The sequence below is a fragment of the Armigeres subalbatus genome, chromosome 3 (assembly GCF_024139115.2).
Source record: "Armigeres subalbatus isolate Guangzhou_Male chromosome 3, GZ_Asu_2, whole genome shotgun sequence".
NCBI classification, from domain to species: Eukaryota; Metazoa; Arthropoda; class Insecta; order Diptera; family Culicidae; genus Armigeres; species Armigeres subalbatus.
In genome coordinates, this window is record NC_085141.1 from 358,390,433 (window position 1) to 358,398,117 (window position 7,685).

The 7,685-nt window shown below is 40.3% G+C and overlaps 1 protein-coding gene across 1 annotated transcript in view; it reads right to left on the reverse strand.

Moving 5' to 3' along the window:
• LOC134226196 (GTP-binding protein Di-Ras2) overlaps positions 1–3,879 on the reverse strand; it is a 406,254-nt gene extending 402,375 nt beyond the window's left edge. Inside the window, exon 1 of the mRNA XM_062706809.1 lies at positions 2,882–3,879. The gene's annotated coding sequence lies outside the window, so the exon portion shown is untranslated. The remainder of the gene's footprint in view (positions 1–2,881) is intronic.
• Positions 3,880–7,685: the final 3,806 nt, after the last annotated feature.

Genomic DNA, 7,685 nt, shown 5'->3' on the forward strand with positions numbered 1-7,685 from the left:
TCAATGGTCGGAATGGAAAAAACATTCTGCACATACCGATTTCTATTCTCAAATGTAAGTTCATTGGACAAATAATCCTCGCTATATGGTTCCATATCGGAAAACGTTTGACGTATGAACACTACAGGCCTTAAAGTGGCACTAATGTAGCTGTTCCATTGCACTTAACGAAAAACAACATTGTGCATTCAAAATGCTATTATAAGACTATGCCTCTCATGATTGCTTTGAGAATGCTTATTTAAAACAGCCAGGTTTTCGAAATGCTAATATATAGCATGGAGCATATGCAATGCCAGTATAATGGTACTACAGTGCTTACTTTAATGCTTATTGGTTACCTGAGTTTGTTTGGACTACGTCTGTCTTTTCTATATTGGGTCGCGGTCTATACTGTCGTATAGATCAATAAACAGATGGCGTTGGGACCTGGTATTCACGGCATTTTTGAAGGATTTGCCGTACAGTAATGTCGAGCGGCTGTCAACGAAGCCGGCTTGATAACTTCCCACGAACTACTAACGATATTCACTAATGGTGACAGACGTCGGAAGATATATCCTGACGTCGATAATGTCGGAGAAGTGCCGTCCATCAATCAGAACGTGGTCGATTTGTGGTTCTGTCTGCAATGGTGATCTTCAGGTGACCCGATACGGAAGTTTGGTGCACAGTTTCACTTAGAGTCTCTCGCTGGCACTCGGACGATGATCAGCCGCCCCTAACATGGAGAACAGACGCTCAGTAAGATTTGCACCTCCGGAGAGGAGCAAATCCCCCTTCTCTGTCAGAATACGACCATAGTTCCCACCGGGGTTGGTTACCCGATCTTCCCTATGGTTGCTCGTATCCCGGCCAGTACCACGAGGAGGTAGAAATAGGAGTTGCTGGGTAAGAGGCTAAGGACCGCGAGATGGGGTTCATTTTATTTCTTCAGGTATGCGAAGTACCAATACACTATGGGGAATTCTCATACAAATGGGCGGCCAAAAATATTTGTTCAATGAAAACTGTTTCTATGCAACATACAGTATGTGAAGGAATATTTAAGACCTTTAAAGGTTAAATTTAACGGTCATCGTTAACCCTTCAAAAATGTTTTTATTTGTTTCTTCCTCAAAATATTCCAGCATGCATAAAATAGCAAACAACCATATTTCTAGTAATATTTCTAGTAATAATGTTGTTCATTTTCTAATCTTTACGAGGTATAGAGAATAAAAACCACAATTTGCAAGAAAATTTTGATTGCAGCATTGTCGTAAAAGCGCAAATATGCGCAAGCAAATCACTTGCTAAAAGGTGGTACTAGGGTTATGTTTCAATCCCTCATTTACAGATGAGGGGACATTTGAGCCCATATCTTTTAACCGTATAAACATAGTGCTTCAATATTTTCCAATTCTCTTATCTAGGGTATGTACTTGGTTATCTAGGGTATGCAATGAAACGCTTTACCCAGCATTTGCCAACCAACTCAACGAACCAGCATTTTATATGAAGAAAGGGTTGATTATAAAAATGTCGTCTTTTGCGATCCCGCGTGATGCAGTGGCGATGTTGAAAATTTATCCCAAATGGTGGCGTCTTACTGAAAAACTACCAAATTTGGTTGCAGTTAGTTATTGGGAAAGCGCATTGGAGAAAGAAATTTGGATCTTCTTAGGACCAACATTTCGTGGATAGAAAGGGTTGATTGCAAAAATGACCTGTTTCGTTGACATCGCCGTGGTAGCTTAGTTGCTGTTAGTGATTTCATCGAAAAAATGTATTGCCTCATCTGCCTGCTGATTCTGCTACAAAAGGGTTATTTTCTGTCATTGCCAAAGGATTGTGTTTTGCACCTAGAAGAAAATTATTCTCGAATCAACCTTCTTTGTGTAAAAAGATGGATCGTGTTTGGCTCAGCAGAAATTTAACATGTCGTTGAACTTTTAAAACTATTTGCTGTGTGCGTAATAGGTTTTATCCAATAGGTAATTCTGTCTCATTGTGTGAGTTAACAAAAATTGGTCCAATCAGACAGAAGTTAAATACTATTTTTAGATGAAAACTACACTAAAAATCACTCCAATTTTTTAAAGTTTATCTGTACGAGAAAGACACTAACACCACAAGGTGGATTAATAATTTTTTTAATTTTTTTTTAAACCGAATTTTGTTCTACAGGAAACGTAAACCTACATATTGCCGTCTATAAGTAAGCAATAGAATAATATATAATAGTAAGTAATATACAATAGTAAGTCGAGTCAACTACGAGACACTGAAGACGGCCTTACTGTTGAGGTCGAAATACGTATCTGTCAAGATACAATTAAGTGGTGGAATTCAATGGGATTGTACAAACTCGTCTTATGACAAGTGAATATATAATAGACAAATATTATAAAAAAGGGACACAATTGAGTGAACACAGTAAACTGCGATTAATTAATTCATGAGCGCAGCTAACCGGACATCTGGCACAAAGTCTCTAACGATTATACAAAAGATGAAGATTAATTCAACCTGTCGACGAGCATTGGTCCTAATGATAGCAGTCGTTACACAATTCCCCTTGTCCCGCGAATCCATGTTGTATAAAAAAATGCTTAACAACTGTCATTAATTATTCCACCTCGCGAGCCCGTGTTTTTTCCATATCTAAAGTCCAAGAAGAAGTTTTTTCTTTCGTGACCCATTGCGTTCAATGATGCACACTGAACGAGATGTTGCTTCAAACCCTTTTCGAAATTTTATTTCATTTCCTTCCTATGGAAACTGTAGTGCCTACATAGAAAATAGTGAATGACACAAAAACCCAAAATCCCAAATGTACCGAATTACCTATTTCAATCGCCCAATAGTAAGAAAAGAAGGGTTAAATTAATATACTAACCAGCAATTTCCCTTGTAGCTGATGTTTCGGGACTCGTCTGAAAATTGAAAGAAGAACGAAACTTTTCCGGTGGCCTCCGTTCTTCCACTTCCGTTCACTTTTCCCGATTCAACGATCTCGTTTACTCGTTCAGTCCGGCGTAAACTTTACCAATTTCCGCTTGTTATCTTCACTTTCTTCGGGTTGTATTCTTTTTTAATTTTAACGGCGCTCCTTTGGTTGACCACCGACCGTAGTCCTCAGGCCTCAGTGTTTTCCGTTCACGATCGTCTTCGCTTTGTCGTTCTGCGCTTCAAATTAAACGCTTCTGGCTATTTGGGGGGACAGTTGGCGAAGAAAATGACACCCGACGTTTTTGCAACACTTTTTGTCCACTTCACAAACTTTTCGCTCACTCCCGTGTGCAACGCAGCCAGATGATTTATAGACCGGGAAAGAACCGTTCTTTTCTGTCACCAGACCGTAACAAGAAACGTTTTCCCTCCACTTGAAACTGTAACAGGATTCGCTTCCAGTCGGTCACAGCACTCGCAATGATCCTTCCACAAAACGCTTCTGGCTGCTCCTCAACTCACGTAGAAAACTGTCGTCGCTTGTGGTGGACAGCGGACTAATCCCATTCGGAATCAAGGAAAAAACACTGAGATAACGCGAAGGATTAACTGACGGAACGGAACTGAGCACATAAACGACCCTTCAAAATCCTTGGTAATGGACCCTGCGCCCCAAATTCGACCACTAACCGCCCACCTCGCCCACAAACACCATCAATCTCCCCGAAATACGCACGTTGCTCTACAATCTCCCCTAGCGCACGCTTCACTTCAGAATCTTCCAAGAATGCTTTGTGTTGGCATCAGAACCCCCAAAAAATCCGGTCAACGCTCCACGTTTCGTTATCAGACTGAACAGATAAATTCGCCACCGCACTCGATGATTGCCCAGGACAGACTGATACGGATAGAGTCCCTGCTGTGTCGTCCCGGTTGCGGAAAGTGAATAATGCTCCAGTCCAGCTGCTGCTGCTGCTACTGAGGCTGCCTTCGACGAACAACTACGCGCGTTGGATTTGTATCTATTCCGGTTCTCGGACGCTTCGGGATGTGGGCAACGGCAGTGTGCTGGTAGCGCGGGAAAATTGGAAGCAGCAAAGGCTTAGTTTGTGCTTCGACGATTGCCTGAGCTTTTGCACGACGACAGGGACGAGCTGTTATCAGCTGTGGGAGAGCAGAATGCTTTTTGGTGGTGTGTGTAGGAAAATGGGAAAGTTGCCAGAATGGCTGTCGAAAAACCTTCTGATGCAAATTCCATTACAATTTCGGAACATTGGTTAAGAAGCACGATTTCCCCTGAATATATTTACATCAGGTTGGAAAAAATGTGCCAAACACAAAAATGGTGAAATTCAAGAAAATTATTTTTTATCGTGAGATTGTTTACACATTTATGAATGAATACTACCATTACAAACCAATATTGGTTATTCATTATCGAGCAGCAATGAAAATATTGAAAAATTCCTTTTATTTCCTGCTACACTTTAACGTTTTACGATTTTTTCACCTCAACCGTATTACAGGTGTAATACGTAATTGTAATTGCCAAATTTATTTGCCGTAATTGTTATTTGGCCAAATAAGTCATTCAGCAAAATATGTTATTTGGCCAAATAACTAATCTGACGTCTCACTTCACACTATTCAATTATCATTTCTCACTGCAAAAGTGAGAACTAGGGAGCTAGAAACGATGTGTGAAAAAAGAGGCGTCTCTCTTCTTACTTAGTACTTCCCTCTTTTCACAATGAGAAGTACGAGATGATAAGTGAGACGTCAAACTTTTCACTAATCATTTCTCACTCTCATCATTTCTCAAAAGTTGGTAGACGGTTCACTTCTCAATTCGCACTACTCACTTTTCACAGTGAGAAGCGAGAAGTGAAACATCTCACTTCTCACTAATCTTTTTTCAATTCTCACTGTGAAAAGTGAGTAGTGTGAAAGGACAAGTGAGACGTCTCCCTACTCACTTCGCACTTCTCACTTTTAACAGTGATAAGTGAGAAATCATTAGTGAGACGTCTCTTTTCTCACTCTCCTCAGCCGTGCGGTAAGACGCGCGGCTACAAAGCAAGACCATGCTGAGAGTGGCTGGGTTCGATTCTCGGTGCCAGTCTAGGTAATTTTCGGATTGGAAATTGTCTCGACTTCCCTGGGCATAAAAGTATGATCGTGCTAGCCTCATGGTATACGAATGTAAAAATGGTAACCTGGCTTTGAAACCTCGCAGTTAATAACTGTGAAAGTGCTTAATGAACACCAAGCTGCGAGGCGGCTCTGTCCCAGTGTGGGGATGTAATGCCAATAAGAAGAAGAAGAACGTCTCTTTTCTCACTTCATACTAATAATTTCTCAATTCTCACTGTGAAGAGTGAAGAGTGTGAAATGAGTAGTGAGACGTCTCACTTCTCGCTTCGCACTACTGACTTTTTACTGTGAGAAGTGGGAAGTGAGAAATCGTTAGTGAGAAGTACGACGTTTCCCTTCTCCTTCTTCTTTTGCTTCTTCTTCTTTAACGGCTCTACATTCCAACTGGAACTTAGCCGACTTTTAAACTTAGTATTTTATTAGCATTTCCTCAGTTATTAATTGAAAGCTTTTTATGCCCACCACTGCATGAGTATCTTGTGTGGCAAGTACAATGATTATACTATGCCCAGGTTGTCTACAAAGTTTTCAACCCGAAAACATCTTAGATCGGATCGAGTAACTAGCCGTCTCCGGATTGGCAATCCTACGCCTTTTGTTCGCAAGGCTACTGGAGACTCACACTACGCATTTGCTCGGAAGGCTACTGGAGACCCTCACTTCTCACTTCACACTAATTATTGCTCACTTCTTACTTCTCACTAAAAGTGAGGAGATTAGTGATTAGTGAGAAGTGAGACGTCTCTTTTCATACTTCGCACGGCTCACTTCTTACAGAGAGAAGTAAGCAATGATTAGAGAGAAGTGAGAAGTGAGACGTCTCACTTCTCATTTCCCACAATTCATTTCTCATTTCTCACTTCTTACTGTGAAAAATTAGTAGTGCGAAGTGAGACGTCTTAATTCTCACTCCTCACATATCACTTCTCACTGTGAAATGTGGGAAGAAGGAAGAAAGAAGAGAGTTGTCTCTCTTCACAGTGAGAAGTGAAAAATTGTTGGTTTGATTGGCTTTTTCGGTGAAAAATCAATCAACACAGCAATTTAGCGTTACGTGTTTTGGCTTACTACACTTTAGCCATCATCGGACGCCACTAGCTGGCAACCTCCCAGCTGTTTAGTCAAATAAACATAACTGTTGAATAGTTAGGAGGTTGCCAAAACACGTAACGCTAAATTGCTGTGTTGATTTATTTTTCACCGAAAAAAGCCAATTAAAGCAACAATAAGTTTCCACGGTGATTAAAGTAGTAGAAGTGAGTCAGTAGAAGTGAGAAATGATGATTCAAAGGTGAGAAGTGAGACGTCAAATGACCTATTCGACCAAATGACCTATTCGGTTTCGGTCAAATGACCTTCTCGGCCAAATGACCTATTCGGTCAAATGATCTATTCAGTTAAATGATCTATTCGGCCAAAAGACCTATTTGGCCAAATTACCTGTTATGTACTAAATTACCGGCCAAATGACCTGTTCGGCCAAATAACCTGTTAGGTCAAATGACCTGTTCGCCCAAATAACGTGTTCGACCAAATGACCTATTCGGTCAAACGACCTGTTCGGTCAAATGACTTTCGGCCTTATGGTCTGTCCGGCCAAACTATATATTGGGCCAAACAACTTTCGGCCAAGTGGCATTCGGCCGAATGGTTTTTGGCCAAAAGGCCCTTTCCTATTTTCCAGCAAACATACGCTATTTATGAACATAATTTTGATCCAATCACACAATTTCAAGTCTATGCTTTCATTTGAATAAGTTTTTAGTGTAAAAGTAGCAATATTTTAGGAATTTATCACCGAAACAAATGTGCACCTGCGAAATCCTTGCCATTATTGCATCACCCAGAAAATCAGCATACGAATAGCAAACGTTTACTTAATTTTCTGGATCGCCTGTTTCTCCTCTTTATTGTGTATGACACGACAAATTTAGTGTGTAAACCACTTTTCACACTTTATCACCACTCGATTATCACCATAAAGAGCAAATTTATGCAATACTATCGTTTCGTCTAAAATTTATTTATTCTGTTATTGGTTTTCGAGTTATGCAGACATTTTGGTTTCTTTTGTATGGGAGCCCCCCTTTCCAGAACAGGAAGGGGTCTTGAACCATCTAAAGAATCTTCCCTGGCCCCTAAAACCTCTGCATACAAATGTTTGCACCGATCGGTTCAGTGGCTTCCGAGTCTAAAAGGGCCAGACAGACAAAAATTCATTTTTATGCACATAATAGTATATAGTTTTGCTCTATGTTTAACTAAATAAAATTGGGACTGTTCGTTTTCTTTGGCATCAGCACACTTCGGAATAAAGCGAGTGAATGTGTTTGTGAGCATATCAAACACACGCTATAAAAGAGTGGTATACAATTATATGTGGTTTAATTTAGCGAAACTATGAATAAGATATCCGGCATGGCATTTGTTTTAAAATTGTTTAAGATTTTTACGCAGACCATGAATATCAAATCCTTTTGCAACTTCAAGTGGTGATATATCAATGTCAATTTTTTTAGCTAGAAGCTGAAACTCGGTGACATCTGAGAGCTCGACGAAGTCTAACATCTGTGAGAAAATTACGTGGATACGGTAAG